The sequence below is a fragment of the Trachypithecus francoisi genome, unplaced genomic scaffold (assembly GCF_009764315.1).
Source record: "Trachypithecus francoisi isolate TF-2019V2 unplaced genomic scaffold, Tfra_2.0 Contig00414_ERROPOS117393, whole genome shotgun sequence".
Classification (NCBI taxonomy): domain Eukaryota; kingdom Metazoa; phylum Chordata; class Mammalia; order Primates; family Cercopithecidae; genus Trachypithecus; species Trachypithecus francoisi.
The window spans coordinates 94,860-117,393 of NW_022680631.1; the positions used below are offsets into that span (position 1 = coordinate 94,860).

The 22,534-nt window shown below is 38.6% G+C and overlaps 1 pseudogene; it reads right to left on the bottom strand.

Annotated features, from left to right (window-relative positions):
* Positions 1-7,430: 7,430 nt before the first annotated feature.
* Positions 7,431-9,168, bottom strand: LOC117084007 (annotated as a pseudogene).
* Positions 9,169-22,534: the final 13,366 nt, after the last annotated feature.

Consider the following 22,534-nt stretch of genomic DNA (forward strand, 5'->3'; position numbering starts at 1 on the left):
AAGTGATCCTCCTGCCTCGGCCTCCCAAGTAGCTGGGACCACAGGCACCTGCCACTACACCCAGCTAATTTTTCAAATTTTTTTCGTAGAGATGAGATCTTACTATGTTGTCCAGGCTGGCCTCAAATTCCTGGCCTCAAGCAAACCTCCTGCCTTGGCCTCTCAAAGTGCAGGGATAACAGTCATGAGCCACTGTGCCCAGCCTGTGGACAAAATTTTGAACCCACTTTAAAGAGGTTCTCAGGGTCCCTGAAAACATTCATAGGTCCTTAAATTAAGAACATTTCAAATGTTGCTTACCCAGGAAACCATCTCTCTATCCTGTCTGTAGGACTCTCCCATTTCAGAAGTGTGTTGGTTTATCTCATAACACTTAATACTGGCCAGGCGTGGTGGCTCATGCCTGTAATCCCAGCACTTTGGGAGGCCAAGGTGGGTGGATCACCTGAGGTCAGGCATTTGAGACCAGCCTGGCCAACAGGCGAAACCCAGTCTCTACTAAAAATACAAAAAATTAGCCAGGAGTCGTGGCACATGCCTGTAACCCCAGTTATTTGGGAGGCTGAGGCAGGAGAGTCACTTGAACCTGGGAGATGGAGGTTGCAGTGAGTTGAGATCATGCCATTGCACTCCAGCCTAGGCAACAGAGCAAGACTCCATCTCAAAAAAAAACAAAAAACAAAACAAAACAAAAGCAAACCCCACTTAATACTGGTATAGTAGACATACAAATGGCCAACAGGTATATTTTTAAAATGCTCAACATCACTAATCATTGGGGAAATGCAAATCAGAACTACAATGAGATCTCATCTTACCCCAGCCAAAATGGCTATGATCAAAAAGACAATAAAATGCCCTCCCTCAAAGCACAAAACACAAACAACCAGATACTGGCAAAGACAGAAAAGAGAACACTTATACACTGTTGGTGGGAATGTAAATTAGTACAGTCACTATGGAAAACAGTATGGAGATTCTTCAAAAAATGAAAAGTAGAACTACCATATGACCCAGCCGTCCCACTACTGGGTATTTATGCAAAGGAAAAGAAATCAGTCTATCAAAAGGGTATCTGCACCCCCATGTTTATTGCAGCACTATTCGCAATGGCAAAGATATGGAATCAAACTAAGTGGCCATCAGTGGATGAATAGATAAAGAAAATGTGGTACATACACACAACAGAACGCTATTTGGCCATAAAAAGCACGAAATCATGTCATTTGCAGCAACATGTATGGAACTGGAGGTCATCATGTTAAGTGAAATAAGCTAGGCACAGAAAGACAAATATAGCATGTTCTCACTCATATATGAGAGCTAAAAAAAAGTGGATTTCATGAAGATAGAGAGTAGAGTGATAGCAGGTTGGGAAGGGTGTGTGTGGTAGGGGGATGAAAAGAGGTTGGCTAATGGGTACAAACATATTGTTAGATAGAAGGAGTAAGTTCTAATGTTCAATAGCGCCATAGGGTAACTATGGTTAACAACAATATATTGTATATTTCAAAATAGCTAGAAGCGAAGACTTGAGATATTCCAAACACAAAGAAATGACAAATACTCAAGGTGTGATGGATACCCTAAATACCCTGACTTGGTCATTTCACCTTCTATGCATGTAACAGAATATCACATGTACCCCATACATATATACACATATTATATATCAGTTTTTAAGAACTGGTACGGTAAAGGGGACCTTTTCTGTTTGCTTCCTCGTGTGTGTCTGTCTCTAAATTAGATTGTAGGGTTCCCAGGAGCAAGGATCATCTTGGATTTTGCTGGGCATTGCTTCCCAGTACCTGGCCTAGTGCTTGGCATGTGGTAAGTGCTCTCTAAACACTTTGTGTGCTTCCCAGATCTAGCCCAAGATCATCAATACTCAGAGAGGAAATGTGCTTGGACCAAAATCTTACAGTTGATTAGGAGCTGAATTGGGATGGACACAGGATATTTCTTACTATTCTATCTCCCATTCTAGGGCTCTCTCCACTGTTCCACACTGCGCCTTTGCCTGTGCAGGCAGTTAAGCAGCACTGCCCATCCTGTGTGCAAATCTCAGCAGGCCACTGGGAAGTCTTGATTTTCAACCTTCCTGGGTCTGCCAGAGGGCTTCTTGTGAAAGTTTAGAGGAATGGCCAGGTCTTTAGTTATGGGCATGAGGGACCCTTGGTTTGCTTCTCCTCACCACCATATATAGTTTTTCAAAAGGTCTGTATTCATTGATAAACCTTTCATTGAGCACCCACCAGGTGCCAGACACTGATTCTGGGTCCTGAGGATAAAAGATGAATGAATCATAGGCTGTAGTAAAAAAAAAAAAAATCAATGACCATAAGTATAAGGACTTAATTTCAGTGTTCTTAATTCTGCTCCATTGATCTATATACTTATCCTTGGACCATTGCCACAATGTCTTGATTACTGTGAACCTCTAGTTTTGAAATGGAGTTGCATAAACCCTTCAACTTTGTTATTCTTTTCAAGGCTTTTTGGCTATTTAGGTTCTTTGCCTCCATATATATATTTGATCAGCTTATTAATTTTTACAAAAAAAAAACTAGGATTTTGATAGCAGTTGCTTTGCATTAATTTGGTTGATAAATTGTAGGAAAATTCCATCTGCCTTTAAAAAACAAATGGTCATCTTGCCAGTATTGAGTCTTTCAATCCATGAACATGGAATTTAGGTCTTTAATTTCTCTCAATAATGTTTTAGTTTTTAGTTTACAAGATTTGCATTTCTTTTGTTAAATTTATTCCAAAGTATTTTATTTTTTCTGTTGATATTATGAATGGAATAGTTTTCTTAATTTCATTTTTGGATTGTTTGGTGTTAGTGCGTAGAAATAGAATTAATTTTTATATGTTGAAGTTATATTCTACTTCCTTGCTAAACTTGTTTCTTAGTAGATGTTTAGTAGATTTGTTGGAATTTTCTGCATATGGACTTACACCATTGTGAATGAAGAGAGTTTTAATTCTTCCTTACCAATCTGTATACCTTTAATTTTTTTCTTTTGACTTATTACATGGCTATAACCTTTAGGAAAATATTTAATATTAGTAGTGAGACCAGATATTCTTACCTTTTTCCCAATCTTAGGAAGAAAGCATTTTGTCTTCCTCCATAAGCATGAGGCTAGCTGTGCATTTTTTCCAGATAGCTTTTTATCAGAAAGAAAGTTTCTTTCTTTTTTTAAATTTTGAATTTTTGTGGGAACATAGTAGATGTATATATTTATGGGTTGCATGAGATATTTTGATACAAGCATGCAATGCATAATAATAAAATCACAGTACATGGAGTATCCATCACCTCAAGCATTTATCCTTTGTGTTTCAGACAATCCAATTATACTCTCATTATTCTAAAATGTACAATTAAAGTATTTTTGACTATTGTCACCCTGTTGTGCTAGCAAATAATAGGTCTTATTAATTCTTTGTTTTTTTATATCCATTAACCATCCCCACTTCCTCCTACCTTTCCACTACACTTCCTGACCTCTGGTATCCATCCTTCTATTCCCTATCAGTTCAATTGTTCTAATTTTTAGTTCCCACAAATAAGTGAGAACGTGTGAACTTTGTTTGTCTTTCTGTGCCTAGCTTAACGTAATGTCCTCCAGTTCCATCCACATTGTTGCAAATGACAGGATCTCATTCTTTCTTGTGACTGAATAGTACTCCATTGTGTATATGTACCACATCTTCTTTATCCATTTGTCTGCTGATAGACACAGTTGGCTTCCAAATCTTGGCTGCTGTGAATAGTGCTGCAATAAACATGGAAGTGCAGATATCTGATTTCCTTTTTTGGAGGTACATTAAAATGGGGTATGTACCCATACCAGTGGGAAATCCTGGATTGTATGATAGCTCTATTTTTAGTTGTCTGAGGAAATTTCAAACTGGTCTCCAGAGTGGTTGTACTGATTTACATTCCCACCAACAATGTACAAGGATTTCCTTTTCTCCACATCCTCACTAGAATTTTTTATTGCCTGTCTTTCGAATAAAAGTCATTTTAACTGGGTTAGGAGAATATCTCATTGTAGTTTTGATTTACATTTCTCTGATGACCAATAATGTTGGGCACTTTTTCATACACCTGTTTACCATTTGCATGTCTTCTTTTGAGAAATAGCTATTCAGATCTTTTGCCCATTTTTCAACTTGGTAATTAGCTTTTTTTCCTATAGAGTTCCTTATATAGTCTGGTTATTAATCCCAGATAGGTAGTTTGCAAATATTTTCTCCCATTTTATGGATTGTCTCTTCACTTTGTTGATTGTTTCCTTTGCTGTGTAGAAGCGTTTTAACGTAATGTGATCCCATTTGTCCACTTTTGCCTTGGTTGCCTGTGCTTATGGGGTATTACTCAAGAAATCTTTGCCGAGACTAATGTCCTGGAGAGTTTCCCCAATATTTTCTTGTTGTAGTTTTATAGTTTAAGGCCTTAAAGTTTTTAATCCATTTTGATTTGATTTGATTTTTGTTTATGATGAGAGATAGGAGTCTAGTTTTATTCTTCTGCATATGGATATCCAGTTTTCCCAGTACCATTTATTAAAGAGATTGTCTTTTCCCCAATGTATGTTCTTAGCACCTTTGTTAAAAATGAGTTCACTGTAGAGGTATGGATTTATTTCCAGGTTCTCTATTCTGTTCCATTTGTCTATGTGTCTGTTTTTATGCCAGTACCATGCCATTTGGGTTACTATAGCTCTGTAGTATAATTTGAAGTCAGGTAATGTGATTCCTCCAGTTTTGTCCTTTTTGCTTAGGATGGCTTTGGCTATTCTAGTTTTTTTGTGGTTCCATATAAATTTTAGGAATGTTTTTTCAATTTCTGTGTTGACTGTCCTTGGTATTTTGATAGGGATTGCTTTGGACAGTAGGAACATTTTAACAATATTGATTCTTCCAATCCATGAACATGAAATGTTTTTCCATTTTTTTGTCCTCTTCAATTTCTTTCATCAGTGTTTTATAGTTTTCATTATAGAGATCCTTCACTGCCTTAGTTAAGTTAATTTCTAGGTATTTAACTGTATTTGTAGCTACTGTAAATGGAATTACTTTCTTGATTTCTTTTTCAGATTATTCACTGTTGTCATATTGAAATGCTACTGATTTTGTATGTTGATTTTGTATCCTGCAACTTTATTAAATATGTAAGTTATAAGAGTTTTTGGTGAAGTCTTTAGATTTTTCCAAATACAAGATTATATCATTTGCAAATAAGGATAATTTAACTTTTTCCTGGCCAATCTGGATGTCCTTGTTTCTTCCTCTTATCTGATTGCTCTAACTAGGACTGGAGGAAATTCTTTTCTATTTCTAGTTTGTTGAGAGTTTTTCACTAAGTAAGTACTGGATTTTGTTTAATACTTTTCTATGTCTGTTGAGATGGTCATGTGGCTTTTCTGTATCTATTGAGATATATCGATATATTATTACATTAGCTAATTTTTGGATGTTAAGCCAACCTGACAATCATGAGATAAATCCCATTTGGCCATGGCATACAATCCTTTTTACATACTGATGAATGCGATTTGCTAATATTTTGTTAAGAATTTTTGTGTCTAAGTCATGAAGGATATTGGTCTGTAGTTTTCTTGCAATGTCTGTATCTGATTTTGTTGTCAAGGCAATACTTGCCTCATAGAATGAATTGGAAAGTTTCCACTCTTCTATTTTCTGAAAGATTTTGTAAAGTATTGGCATGGAGTTTTCTTAGCATTTGATAGAATTTTTTTTTTTTTTTTTTTTTTTTGAGAAGGCGTCTCACTCTGTCCACCAGGCTGGAGTGCAGTGGCGCGATCTCGGCTCACTGCAAGCTCCACCTCCTGGGTTCATGCCATTCTCCTGCCTCAGCCTCCCTAGTAGCTGGGACTACAGGTGCCCGCCACCGCGCCCGGCTTATTTTTTGTATTTTTAGTAGAGATGGGGTTTCACCGTGGTCTCGATCTCCTGACCTTGTGATCCGCCCGCCTCGGCCTCCCAAAGTGCTGGGATTACAGGTGTGAGCCACCGCGCCCGGCCAGAATTTTTATATAAAACCACCTAAACCTGAATTTACTTTCAGGAAGGATTTTTAGTTACTAATTCAATTTCTTGTTATAGGTATATTCCAATTTTTTATTTTTATATTTTAGTCAGTTTTGGTAACGTGTCTTTCTAGAAATTTGTGTGTTTCATCTCAGCTGTCTAGTATTTTGGCAGAAAGTTGCCTATATTTCCTTATGATACTTTTAATTTCTGTATGGTCAGTGATACCGCCTCTTTCATTCCTGACTTTGGCAATTAGTGTTCTGTTTCTTTCTTGGCCAGTCTAAATGAAGTTGTCTCAATTTTGTTGATCTTTTCTAAGTACCGACTTTTGGTTTCATCTATTTTGGTTTTCTTTGTTTTCTTTTTCATTGATTTCTGTTCCAATCTTTATTTCTTCTTTCTGCTTGCTTTGGATTTGTTTTTCTCTTCTTTTTCTAGTTTCTTAAGATGAAAGCTTAGGTTATTGATTTGAGAGGTTTTTAAATTTCTGAGATAGATGATTTAAAATCTAAATTTCCTTTTAAAGCATGGCTTTACCTGTATCTCATACATTTTGATATTTTTGTTTTCATTTTAATTCAGTTCAAAATATTTTACAATTTCCCTTGCGATTTGTTCTTTGACCTATGGGTTACTTAGAAGTGTATCATTTTATTTCCAAATATTTAAATGATTTCAAAGATTTCTTTCTGTTGATATTTAATTTAATTCCATTGTGATCAAAAAATATGCTTTGTGTGATAGTAATCCTTTTCAATGTATTGAAACTTATTTTATGCCTAGTATATGCTCTACTCTGGAGAACCATCCATGTGCTCTGTAATGAAGGTATATTCTACAGTCATTGGGTGCAATGTTCCAGAGACATCATTTAGGTATAATTGATTCATAGTGTTGTTCAAGTCTCCTATATCCTTGCTGATTTTCTGGTTAGGTGTTTTATCAGTTATTGAGAGTTGAATATTGAAATCTTCAACAATTACTGTTGAGTTGTCTATTTGTCCTTTTATTTGGGGAAGGTCTGAGTGTCACTTATTAACAGCAGTTTATACAGATCTGTTTTCAAAGTTCAGGCACAGAGCCCTGGAGAAGAGCAGTCTCTGAACAAGGAAGCCAGGAACATAGGATGTACACATCTCTGGCAGGCATGTTTAGCCCCAGAAGGATTCAATACTTGAAGTTGGAATACCACTGGATATTTGAGAGGGACCAAAGTTGAGGGTAGAAAGAAGTCTTCAACAGGATTCAGATCTCAGTCTAGGGCTCCTCTTGCACTGTCTAAGTCCATCCAAGTATTAGGACCCTGGGGGGCAAGAATCAGGGCAACCCATTTCAACAGAAGCAGATTCTTCAACCTGCACTCAGTTAGTTCACACTTGTTTCCACTGGTCCCACAGTTAAAGAGAATTGGCCTTATAGTAAGAGACAGACCACTTTCTCTCTGACCCTCTCTAGCACCTCTCTTCAGCTGCATCTGTGCAGGAACTGCTGGGAAAATTGAGGCCTGCCTTTTCAATTCAGCTGCATGTGCCTTTACCCTCAAATCTTCAATCAATGGCAGGATGGAGGCTACCTGTGAACTCAGGCTGACAACTGTTCTCCCGAGCCCATCACACACATTGCCCTACCTTAGTTCTGCCAATTGCAGTACCTAGGTTGGAGCTACAGTAGACCTCAAATTGGGACCTAAAGCCAGTCTGCATAGGCACTAGGGAATTTTTCGTAGCAGGTGTGGATAAAAAAGTAAATGAATGTGATAATGTGAGAAGAGTGAAAGAGCTTCATTTGATAATTAGACATCTGAAGTGATTTTACTTTTATTTTATTCACTTTAAGCCAATCATGAAATTTCACAGTGATTTCTCAGGTAGGAGCAGAAGGAAGACAGTGTTAAGAATCACTGGGGCTGTGGCTCAGTTGGCCTGCGGAGGTACAGGCAGGGTGGGTCCTCACTGGGGCAGCTGGAGGGGCACAGAATGCCCTGCTAGAAGGTAGATGATGTTGTGAGAGCGTGAGAACTGGTATACAATGTCATCTGCAGCTTCTGGCTTGTGCAGCTCAATCTGGCCATCACCTGTGGTGGCCAGTGAGTTGGCACTCAGCTCAGCTGCCTTGGAGACTCCCTTGGCAGAGATGATGGCCACCTTTTTCTGCTGCTCAGACTTTTCCATCATGAATCTGGCCCTCTCTGATTCCTGCTGAGCCACCGGTTTCACTCCTACCACTTCTGTGAACTCCTTCCCTGAGGTCAGATGTGTTAAGGATACATCATCCAAGATGAACTCAAAGGTGGTTGCTTAGTCTGTAAGGTCATTGCTAACCTGCCTTGGAGACCAGCTCTCTCTGGGTGATCAGTTCTCCAGCATCAAAGTAAGCTATCAGTAACATGAGGATCTTTTCACATCATCTAGGATGAGCTTAAAGGTGGCTGCTTGCTCCATTAGGTCATTGTTAACCTGCCTGGAGACAAGCTCTCTCTGGGTGATCAGTTCTCCGGTATCAAAGTAAGCAATCAGTAATGTGAGGATCTCTTAGTGATGTACAGCAGCACACGCTCATCATAGCCCTCTCCAATGCTGGTGAAGATGTGAGGAAGCGGGCTAGTGACAGGCTGGAAGACAATGTGCACTGTAATCTTGACATTCTGTAAATCTTCACTACCAGTGATGACTGGTGTGTAGCAGTCAACGATAATTGGTTTCTGTACCAATAGGATGAGAAAGTGAGTTCCTTTCCCTACTGCGATGTCCTGTACTCCATGGAATCTGCCAAAGATTTAGCTCTGTGCTCAGTATCCACATAATATAAGGCAGAGCTCACCATGCCTCCTGTAACAGCTAAGGCCAGGCTAAACTTGCCAAAGGACTCTAATACTTTGGCAGCCATGTTTCCTTCTGCTGGACTCTTTCACAGCCAGCTTCTGTTCCCTGTTCTTTAAATTGTCAGTTTTTCCTTCATGTATTTTGATGCATTTTTGTTAGATATGAATACATTTATAACTTACATTTTTCTGATATATTGACCCTTTTATCGCAACAAAATATCTTTGTCTCTAATATTTCTTGTCTTAAAATCTATTTTGTCTGTTATTGATATAGAGTCTTACTTTTGCTATTTCAATTATTTTACTTTCAGCCTGTTTGTGTCTTTGAATGTAAGACACAATACAAACAGCATATAGTTGAATCTTGCTTTTTTTCCCCCAGTGTGACAATCTCTGCATTTTGATTATGGTGTTAGACCTTTCACACTTAATGTAATTATTTATTAGTTTGATTTATATTTGTCATTTTGCTAATTATTTTCTATATGTCTTGTTTTTTTTTGTTCCTCTGGTCCTCTTTTACTGCCTTCTTTTGTGTTGAACAAATATTTCTTAGAATAGTGTTTTAATTTCTGTTTATTTTTTAGCCTATATATCATTGAGTCATTTTCTTATTGGTTTGCCTCGGGATTGTAATATGCACCCTAGTTGATCACTTTTACCAACTAAATTCTGGCAAAATGTAGAAGCTTTGCTCCATAAAGTTCCATTCTCTCCCCCTCCTTTGTGCTATTATTGATATCTATCTATCTATCTATCTATCTATCTATCTATCTATCTATCTATCTGTAACGCCCTTCTCTAAATAAACCCAGCAATACATTGTTGTATACTTGGTGCTTTATATTACTTTATGACTTTTAAAAAATAAAGAAAATAAAGGAAAATATATTTATAGAACCTCTTATATTTAAGTCATATATTTTCCATTTCTGGTGCTTTTCATTTCTTCCTGTGAATTCAAGTTACTCTTTGGTGACATTTCCATTTATTATGAAGGTGACCGTCCTTTAGTATTCCTTGTAAGGCAGTTCTGCTAGTAACAAACTCACTCAGTCTTCATTTATCTAGAATGTCTTGCCTTTAGTTTTGAGGGATAGTTTTGCTGGATATAGCATTCTTGGCTAACATTTCCTCTCTGGCACTTTGGGTATATCATCTCATTGTCTTCTGGTTTCAGATGTTCAGATGAGAAGTCAACCATTAATCATGCTGATGCTCCCTTGTATGTGATGGGTCATTTTTCTCTATCTGGTTTCAATATCACCTTTTTGTCTTTCTTTACACTTTCCACAGTTTAACAATGATGTATCTGTTTGTGGACTTCTTTGTATTTATCAAATTTTGACTCATTCGGCTTCTTTGATGTGTAGGTTAATGTTTTTCATCACATTTGGGAAATTTTTGGCCATTATTTCTTCAAATATTTATCCCATACTTTTTTTGTTGTTCTCCCCTCTTTCTGAAGACAACTGTTATACACATGTTAGTAAATACATTGTCCCACTGGTCTCTGAGGTTCTATCCATTTTCTTCTATTTCCCCCACTCTCTTTTTCAGATAGGATAATTTCTGTTGATCTATCTTCAAGGTCACTGATACTTTCTTTTGTCTTCTTGAATCTATTGTTGAGCTCATCTAGTGAGTGTTTTATTTAACATATTGTGCTTTTCAATGCCAAAATTCCAATTTGATTCTTTTTATTATTTCTATTTGCTTATTAAGATTCTCTATTTGTTGAGTCGTCTTTCCCACTTTTCTTTAACCCTTTACACATAATTCCTTTTAGTTGTTTGAATCTATTATTATAGCTACTTTGAAGTCTTTCTCTGCTAAATTCAACCTCTAAGGACATAAAGAGAGATAGTTCCACTGGCTGCCTTTTTTTCTCTGACTATTAATCACACTTGCCTGTTTCTTTGTGTTTCTCATATTTTTGTTGTTCTTGAAAACTGGATTTTTTAAAGAATGTAATGTAGCAACTCTGGATTCTCATTCCTTCATCAACTCTAGGTTATTTGTTGTTGTTTGCTTGCTTCTTTGTTTAGTAACCTGTGGGCTAAATCTGTGGATTATCTTTCCTATGGCGTGTGGCCACTGAGATTTCTGCTTTTTTTATTATTTATTTTTATTTTTAAGTCTGGCTTCTGAGAGGTCATTCCTATGTCTGCTTAGCTCAGTGGTCAGCAAATGATTGGAAGCAGTTGTCTCTAAGCATCTTGAGCCAATAAATCTTATGTTCTCTGCTAGTGGATCTGTGAGTGGTTAGAAAAACAACATTGTAGAATCCTACTCTTCTTAGCTGATGTTCACCAGTTTCAAGCATAAACATTGCTAAGTGTTTTTATTCAATTTCTAGATACCAGAATGGTTTGTTATTTTTGTAATCAATTTTGTCTAACTTTATAGTTGCTTTTTTGGGAAGAGAATTTGCTGACTTCTTTGCTCTCCTTTAATGAGGTTTTGTCTTTGCTATAGCTATAAGCTTAAAAGTCTTAAAGTCTCTGCTTAATTCAGCTTAGTGTTTGCTGTGAGCCAGACACAATGCTGGGTTGTGAAGAAGAGTAAATATACAGTTGTTGCTTCCAAGATATCACCCAAGGGAGGGGTAGAGAATGGAACTTAGAAGTAGGTTGAGTGGGTGGGGCTAACATTAATTGAGAAACTATTTTATGCTAATGCCTGTGCCAGAGGTCTTATATATATTCCTTCATTTAATGATAAAATGAACTAGTGCTTTCTTGACCTACATCTGAAATATGCTTAAGTATTAGGAATTATTTAAAAATAAATTTTATTGGTTTTTAAATTTTTTTTAATTTTATTTGTTTTATTTTTATAGAGATGGGGTCTCGCTATGTTGCCTAGACTAGTCTCAAACTCCTGGCCTCAGGCAATCCTCACACCTTGGCATCTCAAAGTGCTCATGTTACAAGTGTGAGCCACTGCATCTGGACTGGTTTTTGCTTTAATATAAAAAAGTATAAAGCAGGGGAAAATTGCACACAATCTGATTCTTTACATACTCACTAAAATTAATTCAAAATAGAAAATTAAAGAGAAAGTACCTATGAACATGGTTAGAAGTTCTTAACAGTAACGAGGTATGAGGGGGCGGAGCAAGATGGCCGAATAGGAATAGCTCCAGTCTCCAACTCCCAGCGCCAGCGACACAGAAGACCGGTGATTTCTGCATTCTCAACTGAGGTACTGGGGTCATCTCACTAGGGAATGCCGGACAATCAGTGCTGGTCAGCTGCTGCAGCCTGACCAGTGAGAGCTGAAGCAGGGCGAGGCATCGCCTCACCTGGAAAGCGAAGGGGGAAGGGAATCCCTTTTCCTAGCCAGGGGAACTGAGACAGACACACAACACCTGGAAAATCGGGTAACTCCCACCTCAATACCACGCTTTAAGCAAACGGGCGCACCAGAAGAATATATCCCTCACCTGGCCGGGAGGGTCCCACGCCCACGGAGCCTCCCTCATTGCTAACACAGCAGTCTGCGGCGATCTAACCGCAAGGCAGCAGCGAGGCTGGGGGAGGGGCGCCTGCCATTGCTGAGCCTTAAGTAGGTAAACCAAGCCGCTGGGAAGCTCGAACTGGGTGGAGCTCACAGCAGCTCAAGGAAACCTGCCTGTCTGTATAGACTCCACCTCTGGGGGCAGGGCTCAGCTAAAAAAACAACAGGGGAAGCAGCAGAGGCCTGAGCAGACGCAAATGACTCTGTCTGACAGCTTTGAAGAGAGCAGTGGATCTCCCAACACGGAGGTTGAGATCTGAGAACGGACAGACTGCCTGCTCAAGTGGGTCACTGACTCCTGAGTAGCCTAACTGGGAGACATCCCCCACTAGGGGCAGTCTGACACCCCACACCTCACAGGGTGGAGTACACCCCTGAGAGGAAGCTTCCAAAGGAAGAATCAGACAGGTACACTTGCTGTTCAGCAATATTCTATCTTCTGCAACCTCTGCTGCTGATACCCAGGCAAACAGGTCTGGAGTGGACCTCAAGCAATCTCCAACAGACCTATAGCTGAGGGTCCTGACTGTCAGAAGGAAAACTATCAAACAGGAAGGACACCTATACCAAAACCCCATCAGTACGTCACCATCATCAAAGACCAGAGACAGATAAAACCACAAAGATGGGGAAGAAGCAGGGCAGAAAAGCTGGAAATTCAAAAAATAAGAGCGCATCTCCCCCTGCAAAGGAGCGCAGCCCATCGCCAGCAACGGATCGAAGCTGGTCAGAGAATGACTTTGACGAGATGAGAGAAGAAGGCTTCAGTCCATCAAACTTCTCAGAGCTAAAGGAGGAATTACGTACCCAGCGCAAAGAAACTAAAAATCTTGAAAAAAGAGTGGAAGAATTGACAGCTAGACTAATTACTGCAGAGAAGGTTATAAACGAAATGACAGAGATGAAAACCATGACACGAGAAATACGTGACAAATGCACAAGCTTCAGTAACCGACTCGATCAACTGGAAGAAAGAGTATCAGCGATTGACGATCAAGTGAATGAAATGAAGCGAGAAGAGAAACCAAAAGAAAAAAGAAGAAAAAGAAATGAACAAAGCCTGCAAGAAGTATGGGATTATGTAAAAAGACCAAATCTACATCTGATTGGGGTGCCTGAAAGTGAGGGGGAAAATGGAACCAAGTTGGAAAACACTCTTCAGGATATCATCCAGGAGAACTTCCCCAACCTAGTAGGGCAGGCCAACATTCAAATTCAGGAAATACAGAGAACGCCACAAAGATACTCCTCCAGAAGAGCAACTCCAAGACACATAATTGCCAGATTCACCAAAGTTGAAATGAAGGAAAAAATCTTAAGGGCAGCCAGAGAGAAAGGTCGGGTTACCCACAAAGGGAAGCCCATCAGACTAACAGCAGATCTCTCGGCAGAAACTCTACAAGCCAGAAGAGAGTGGGGGCCAATATTCAACCTTCTTAAAGAAAAGAATTTTCAACCCAGAATTTCATATCCAGCCAAACTAAGTTTCATAAGTGAAGGAGAAATAAAATCCTTTACAGATAAGCAAAGGCTTAGAGATTTTATCACCACCAGGCCTGCCTTACAAGAGACCCTGAAGGAAACCCTAAACATGGAAAGGAACAAGCGGTACCAGCCATTGCAAAAACATGCCAAAATGTAAAGACCATCGAGGCTAGGAAGAAACTGCATCAACTAACGAGGAAAATAACCAGTTAATAGCATAATGGCAGGATCAAGTTCACACATAACAATATTAACCTTAAATGTAAATGGACTAAATGCTCCAATTAAAAGACACAGACTGGCAAACTGGATAAAGAGTCAAGACCCATCAGTCTGCTGTATTCAGGAGACCCATCTCACATGCAGAGACATACATAGGCTCAAAATAAAGAGATGGAGGAAGATCTACCAAGCAAATGGAGAACAAAAAAAAGCAGGGGTTGCAATCCTAGTCTCTCATAAAACAGACTTTAAACCATCAAAGATCAAAAGAGACAAAGAAGGCCATTACATAATGGTAAAGGGATCAATTCAACAGGAAGAGCTAATGATCCTAAATATATATGCACCCAATACAGGAGCACCCAGATTCATAAAGCAAGTCCTTAGAGACTTACAAAGAGGCTTAGACTCCCATACAATAATAATGGGAGACTTCAACACTCCACTGTCAACATTAGACAGATCAATGAGACAGAAAGTTAACAAGGATATCCAGGAATTGAACTCCATCTCTGCACCAAGCGGACCTAATAGACATCTATAGAACTCTCCACCCCAAATCAACAGAATATGCATTCTTCTTAACACCACATTGCACTTATTCCAAAATTGACCACATAATTGGAAGTAAAGCACTCCTCAGCAAATGTACAAGAACAGAAATTATAACAAACTGTCTCTCAGACCACAGTGCAATCAAACTAGAACTCAGGACTAAGAAACTCAATCAAAACCGCTCAACTACATGGAAACTGAACAACCTGCTCCTGAATGACTACTGGGTACACAACGAAATGAAAGCAGAAATAAAGATGTTCTTTGAAACCAATGAGAACAAAGACACAACATACCAGAATCTCTGGGACACATTTAAAGCAGTGTGTAGAGGGAAATTTATAGTACTAAATGCCCACAAGAGAAAGCAGGAAAGACCTAAAATTGACACTCTAACATCACAATTAAAAGAACTAGAGAGGCAAGAGCAAACATTCAAAAGCTAGCAGAAGGCAAGAAATAACTAAGATCAGAGCAGAGCTGAAGGAGATAGAGACACAAAAAACCCTCCAAAAAATCAATGAATCCAGGAGTTGGTTTTTTGAAAAGATTAACAAAATTGACAGAATGCTAGCAAGACTAATAAAGAAGAAAAGAGAGAGGAATCAAATAGATGCAATAAAAAATGATAAAGGGGATATCACCACTGACCCCACAGAAATAAAAAATGATAAAGGGGATATCACCACTGACCCCACAGAAATACAAACTACCATCAGAGAATACTATAAACACCTCTACGCAAATCAACTAGAAAATCTAGAAGAAATGGATAATTTCCTGGACACTTACACTCTCCCAAGACTAAACCAGGAAGAAGTTGAATCCCTGAATAGACCAATCATGCAGGCTCTGAAATTGAGGCAACAATTAATAGCCTACAAACCAAAAAAAGTCCAGGACCAGATGGATTCACAGTTGAATTCTACCAGAGGTACAAGGAGGAGCTGGTACCATTCCTTCTGAAACTATTCCAATCAATAGAAAAAGAGGGAATCCTCCCTAACTCATTTTATGAGGCCAACCTCATCCTGATACCAAAGCCTGGCAGAGACACAACAAAAAAGAATTTTACACCAATATCCCTGTTAAACATCAATGCAAAAATCCTCAATAAAGTACTTGCAAACCGGATCCAGCAGCACATCAAAAAGCTTATCCACCATGATCAAGTGGGCTTAATCCCTGGGATGCAAGGCTGGTTCAACATTCGCAAATCAATAAACATAATCCACCATATAAACAGAACCAAAGTCAAGAACCACATGATTATCTCAATAGATGCAGAAAAGGCTTTTGACAAAATTCAACAGCCCTTCATGCTAAAAACGCTCAATAAATTCAGTATTGATGGAACGTACCTCAAAATAATAAGAGCTATTTATGACAAACCCACAGCTAATATCATACTGAATGGGCAAAAACTGGAAAAATTCCCTTTGAAAACTGGCACAAGACAGGGATGCCCTCTCTCACCACTCCTATTCAACATAGTGTTGGAAGTTCTGGCTAGGGCAATCAGGCAAGGAAAGAAATCAAGGGTATCCAGTTAGGAAAAGAAGAAGTCAAATTGTCCCTGTTTGCAGATGACATGATTGTATATTTAGAAAACCCCATCGTCTCAGCCCAAAATCTCCTTAAGCTGATAAGCAACTTCAGCAAAGTCTCAGGATACAAAATTAATGTGCAAAAATCACAAGCATTCTTATACACCAGTAACAGACAGACAGCCAAATCAGGAATGAACTTCCATTCACAATTGCTTCAAAGAGAATAAAATACCTAGGAATCCAACTTACAAGGGATGTAAAGGACCTCTTCAAGGAGAACTACAAACCACTGCTCAGTGAAATCAAAGAGGACACAAACAAATGGAAGAACATACCATGCTCATGGATAGGAAGAATCAATATCGTGAAAATGGCCATACTGCCCAAGGTAATTTATAGATTCAATGCCATCTCCATCAAGCTACCAATGACTTTCTTCACAGAATTGGAAAAAACTGCTTTAAAGTTCGTATGGAACCAAAAAAGAGCCCACATTGCCAAGACAATCCTAAGTCAAAAGGACAAAGCTGGAGGCGTCACGCTCTCTGACTTCAAACTATACTACAAGGCTACAGTAACCAAAACAGCATGGTACTGGTACCAAAACAGAGATATAGACCAATGGAACAGAACAGAGTCCTCAGAAATAATACCACACATCTACAGCCATCTGATCTTTGACAAACCTGAGAGAAACAAGAAAGGGGGAAAGGATTCCCTATTCAATAAATGGTGCTGGGAAAATTGGCTAGCCATAAGTAGAAAGCTGAAACTGGATCCTTTCCTTAACCCTTATACGAAGATTAATTCAAGATGGATTAGAGACTTAAATGTTAGACCTAATACCATAAAAATCCTAGAAGAAAATCTAGGTAGTACCATTCAGGACATAGGCATGGGCAAGGACTTCATGTCTAAAACACCAAAAGCAACGGCAGCAAAAGCCAAAATTGACACATAGGATCTCATTAAACTAAAGAGCTTCTGCACAGCAAAAGAAACTACCATCGCAGTGAACAGGCAACCTACAGAATGGGAGAAAATTTTTGCAATCTACTCATCTGACAAAGGGCTAATATCCAGAATCTACAAAGAACTCAAACAAATATACAAGAAAAAAACAAACAACCCCATCAAAAAGTGGGGAAAGGATATGAACAGACATTTCTCAAAAGAAGACATTCATACAGCCAACAGACACATGAAAAAATGCTCATCATCACTCGCCATCAGAGAAATGCAAATCAAAACCACAATGAGATACCATCTCACACCAGTTAGAATGGCAATCATTAAGAAGTCAGGAAACAACAGGTGTTGGAGAGGATGTGGAGAAATAGGAACACTTTGACACTGTTGGTGAGATTGTAAACTAGTTCAACCATTATGGAAAACAGTATGGCAATTCCTCAAGGATCTAGAACTAAATGTACCATATGACCCAGCCATCCCACTACTGGGTATATACCCAAAGGATTTTAAATTATTCTACTACAAAGACACATGCACACGTATGTTTATTGCGGCACTATTCACAATAGCAAAGACTTGGAATCAACCCAAATGTCCATCTGTGACAGACTGGATTAAGAAAATGTGGCACATATACACCATGGAATACTATGCAGCCATAAAAAAGGATGAGTTTGTGTCCTTTGTAGGGACATGGATGCAGCTGGAAACCGTCATTCTCAGCAAACTATCACAAGAACAGAAAACCAAACACCGCATGCTCTTGTTTATAGGTGAGAACTGAACAATGAGATCACTTGGACTCGGGAAGGGGAACATCACACACTGGGGCCTATCATGGGGAGGGGGAGGAGGGAGGGATTGCATTGGGGAGTTATACATGATATAAATGATGAATTGATGGGTGCTGACGAGTTGATGGGTGCAGCACACCAATATGGCATAAGTATACATATGTAACAAACTTGCACGTTATGCACATGTACCCTAGAACTTAAAGTATAATAATAAAAATAAATAAATAAAATGAAATTTAAACTAGCCAAGTTCACAGTACATCATAAATGTAGAAAATTACTGACAAACTACTCTCCCTTGGGTTCACAATAACATCAAGTTGGAAAACCAAAGTGATAATAGGAGATAATCATTACAGAGCAAAGTGTCTATAATTAAGTAGTATGAATGACTTAAGTAGTATGAGTGACTGGTGAGTGTTAATTTGTGAAATACTATGTGTTAATATCCCAGATCTTCATTTGAGAGGAATTACTTAATTCTCCCTCCCTGTCTCTTTTTATCAAGTGTCACAATAGCAAAGCACCTGCTAATTGCTTGTGAGTAACACAGGATGCTCATTACTCTTAGGCATATTACCTAAGGTAGCAGAGTAATGAGAGTCCAAACTCAGTGCCTGCAAGAGTGTGCAGTCAATAAAAGTGCCTGAAGCAAGTAACATAAGACAATAGGTGCTAACCTGCTTGTTTTAGGACCCAGCGTAAAATCCATTTATTGCCTTTTAAAGCATTATAGAAGAATAACAAAATAGCCCTTAACCTCCTTTCCTTGCATGGAAGTGAAAAATAGTCCAAGGTTACAAGTGCCCCACAGCAACCAGGTCACAGACCCTATGGTCCCAGTTGCTCATTTCCAACAGAGTACCCTCTTGTGCCAATGGAAAGCACGGAGTAGTGCATTTTCAGTGTCATCTTCTACAAAAGGTTTTGCTGTGACTGAATAGGAATATTGTTTCCAAACTTCTTAGTAGACAATAAAAAGGGGAAATTAAGGTAGAAATAAGGAAATATAGCAGTTTCTTGGTGGAGAAGCTAAATTTTAAAAGAACTTTATCATAAGAGAGGTCTTCATTTAAAAAGCTAGTAAATAACTGAATGAACTACGTTAAATCCAGCCCCACCCTATTTGGCAATGTGAAACTACTTTCATATTTAGAAATACAGTATGTAGTCCAGGCACAGTGGCTCGTGCCTGTAATCCCAGCACTTTGGGAGGTCAGAGTGGGAGGATCACTTGCGTCCAGGAGTTCAAGACCAGCCTGGGCCACATCGTGAGACCCCATCTCTACAGAAAATACAAAATTAACTAGGTATGGTGGTGTGCACCTGTAGTCCCAGCTGCTACTCAGGAGGCTGAGGTAGGAGGGAGGAGGATCTCTTGAGCCTGGGAGGTTGAGGCTGAAGTAAGTATAATGGCTCCACTGCACTCCAGCTTGGGCAACAGGGTAAGACCCTCTCTCTCTTTCAAAAAAGAAATAAAATAAATAAATAAATACAGGATATATCATTGTTAAACAAAGTTCAAGGAAAATAATGCATCTTAATTCAAATGTCACATTGATTATAAATTAAGTTCTAGCTTCAGTCTTGCTTGCAGGGAGTGGAAGGAAGAGAGCAACAAAGCCAAAAAGAAAGGGCCTGACATGGTACACAATGCTTTGTGTTGTGTTTATTATAGAGCCTGTATTCAAAACATGTTTGCTGAAAGAAAGAATCGATGAGTGAATGTTGTAGAAAAAGAGGCTTTAAACAAGCATTCCAAGGCAAGAGAAGATTCTCCACCAGCCAGTCAAGGACTGAATTTATTAGCACCTTGATTTATACTCAGATCTTATTAACATTTGATGGACAAGATTTAGATCATTCATTTGCAAAGACATTATCAAAGTTTTTTTTTTTTGTTTTTGTTTTTTTTGTTTTTTTCCCCCAGAAAATGTGGTGGTGTTCTCAGAAGCACCAGAATTTCTTGAAATTTCTACTAATAATCCCAGACCTGAGTACAATTACCAAGCACCACTGGTTCTGCAGGCACAGAAATATTAGGATAGTACAAAAGTAATTGCAGTTTTTGCCATTACTTTCAACGGCAAACACTGCAATCACTTTTGCACCAACCTAATAAAAAGTAATTTTATTTGATAATAGGATTATAACAGAAGGTCATTCATGTGCATGATAATAGTTTTGTCCTACTATAGGCTTAGTAGAGAGTAGGAGGGGGGTAGAAATATTTATTTCTCCAAGAGACATCAAGCATGAGACACAGTTATGTGCATTCACCAGTCGGACATTGCTGTTATATCATGGCATTCATCCCCATAGGGTGAGAATGTGGTTTCTAAGTTCTTCTCAAGGCACTGCTTCAGATAGCCACTATCAATGGATTGGGGTTGATGTCAAAGATAAAAACAATTTGCCACTCTGGAAGCACAGAGGGTCTTCATATCTAACTAATCATTGTTTATTAATAAAGTCCCTCCAGTAATTGTGTTGGGGTAAAAAATTACAAGTTATCATAAAGCAAATTTATTTACTCAAAGGCTAACCTCATCTAAGCTTAAGTACCCCCTAAAAAAAGCCCTCTCCACTGAACACACATGCACATATACTGTCAATTGATTAAAAAATCTTTCAGATAATGCTGAATCCATGTAATCAGTAAAAGCATGTCTGATAACTTCTAGAATCAAATGCAAAGCCCACTGGCAAATGAGGGTCTTGTAGAATTCAATGAATTAATAATGAGGAAGAGACATTTAACAAGGGAGATCATAGGAAAATAACCTCAAAAGAAAAAGATTTTCATATCAAGAGCCTTAGAGAAGAGTATGGGGAAATTATTTCATAAACAATCTGATTTATCCCTTAGTCATTCTTAGAACTAGTGTTCTTGCATATGTGTTGTTAAAGACAACATTTTAATAATTTCCGTATATTTTCATTATTCATTGTTAATTTTGGTCTCCATTTTAAGTGGATTCACCATGTGGCTTTTCCCTGGTACTGTTTATTCTCTGAAAACAAGGATCTTTTGTAAACAGTTGACATATTTGAAGCTCCCCTGCTCGATACACACTGATAATTTTTCACTATCTTTCTTCCATTTAGCTGTTAATGCCTACATGTACGGCAACCAGCCAGGCCTAAACATGTGTAAAAAAGATAGAGTTTCCTGGCATCTGATTGGATTGGGCACTGACACCGACATGCATAGAATTGTTTTTCAAGGGAACACCATCCACCTACGAGGGACTCACCGAGACTCCCTGGCCCTGTTTCCCCACGTGGCCACAACAGCATTCATGCAGCCGGACCACGCAGGTAAACTTGCTGGGTCCATCTCAGGTGACCAGATTTCTACCTTCAGGCTCATCCACTTACAGTCCTCCCGCAGAAGAAATTGGCAGACTTTGTGCACTTCAAGTGGTGTAGAAATAGATATAGTCTTGATTAGAATCAGAGAATCCTGAATTATTAGTCCAAACACATAGTATAAGGGACAGAGGGGAAATATCTAAAATAGCATCCACAAAACAGAAGTGGAAGCCCTCTAAAGTCTTTGCTGCATAAATCCTAGGAGAATGTTTTGATTCACAGTCCATAAAAATTCAGCCCTGATAAAGTGGACTTGTTTTGCTCTCATTGAGCATGAACATAATTTCAGTTGCTTCTCTGAAGCATCTACCAGTTATGGACATCCCAGTGGACACTTCCAGATTATAGATGTAGGCATAATTGCAGCCTGGTCTCTCTTCCAGAGGTACTGATAACTCTCTTTTGATTGGGGGGCTTCTCTGTTTTCATTCTGTTGGGTACCCTTGGTTTCCCCACAGGGCAGTCTGCATTGGATCTGGAATTTATGGAAACCCCTGTATTAATGCCAGTACCTGGAACTTCTTCTCTTAGAGATTCCAAGTTTATAAGATAATTGGGGCGTTTTCATAAAAGATCTAGAGCAACACATGGTAGCATATGCTAATCTGCATGAAAAGTGAGGAGAACAAGCCCTATAGACATTGAACATGTTTTTCCAATCCCATTTTTTCATCAGTGTTAGCAAGAAACCAATATGCTACCTAAGATGAGTACTTACTATTTACTAATAGATGTTCTACTTCTTTGCTTTCCACTGGAACTGCAGTTTAGATGTCTTCATGTCATCAGTTAAGAACTTACGGCTTGGGCTTCAAAATCTTTGCCTAAGGACTGCCTGAGACTAGGAGCTCCATAGTCTTTTCTATGTGAACTTTTCCTAGTGTCCAATCTCTGTACATTAGTATAGTTGATCAATTATGAATCACTCAAATCAAGGGATGCCTTGGACACAACTTTCTTTTTAAATACACTCTTCAAGACCAAAGAGAGGAGGGGATTGGGAAATAGCCAAATCATTCTAATCCATAGAAATAGGCACTCAAAGTTAGAGCTGCCTAGAATAATTTAAGAGATGGAGCTACTTATTCTAGTGCTTTGATTATTACTCCATATGTCCTATATGTTTCTAAAGAGCTTCACAACAATGTTTTCCAGTTTATGTT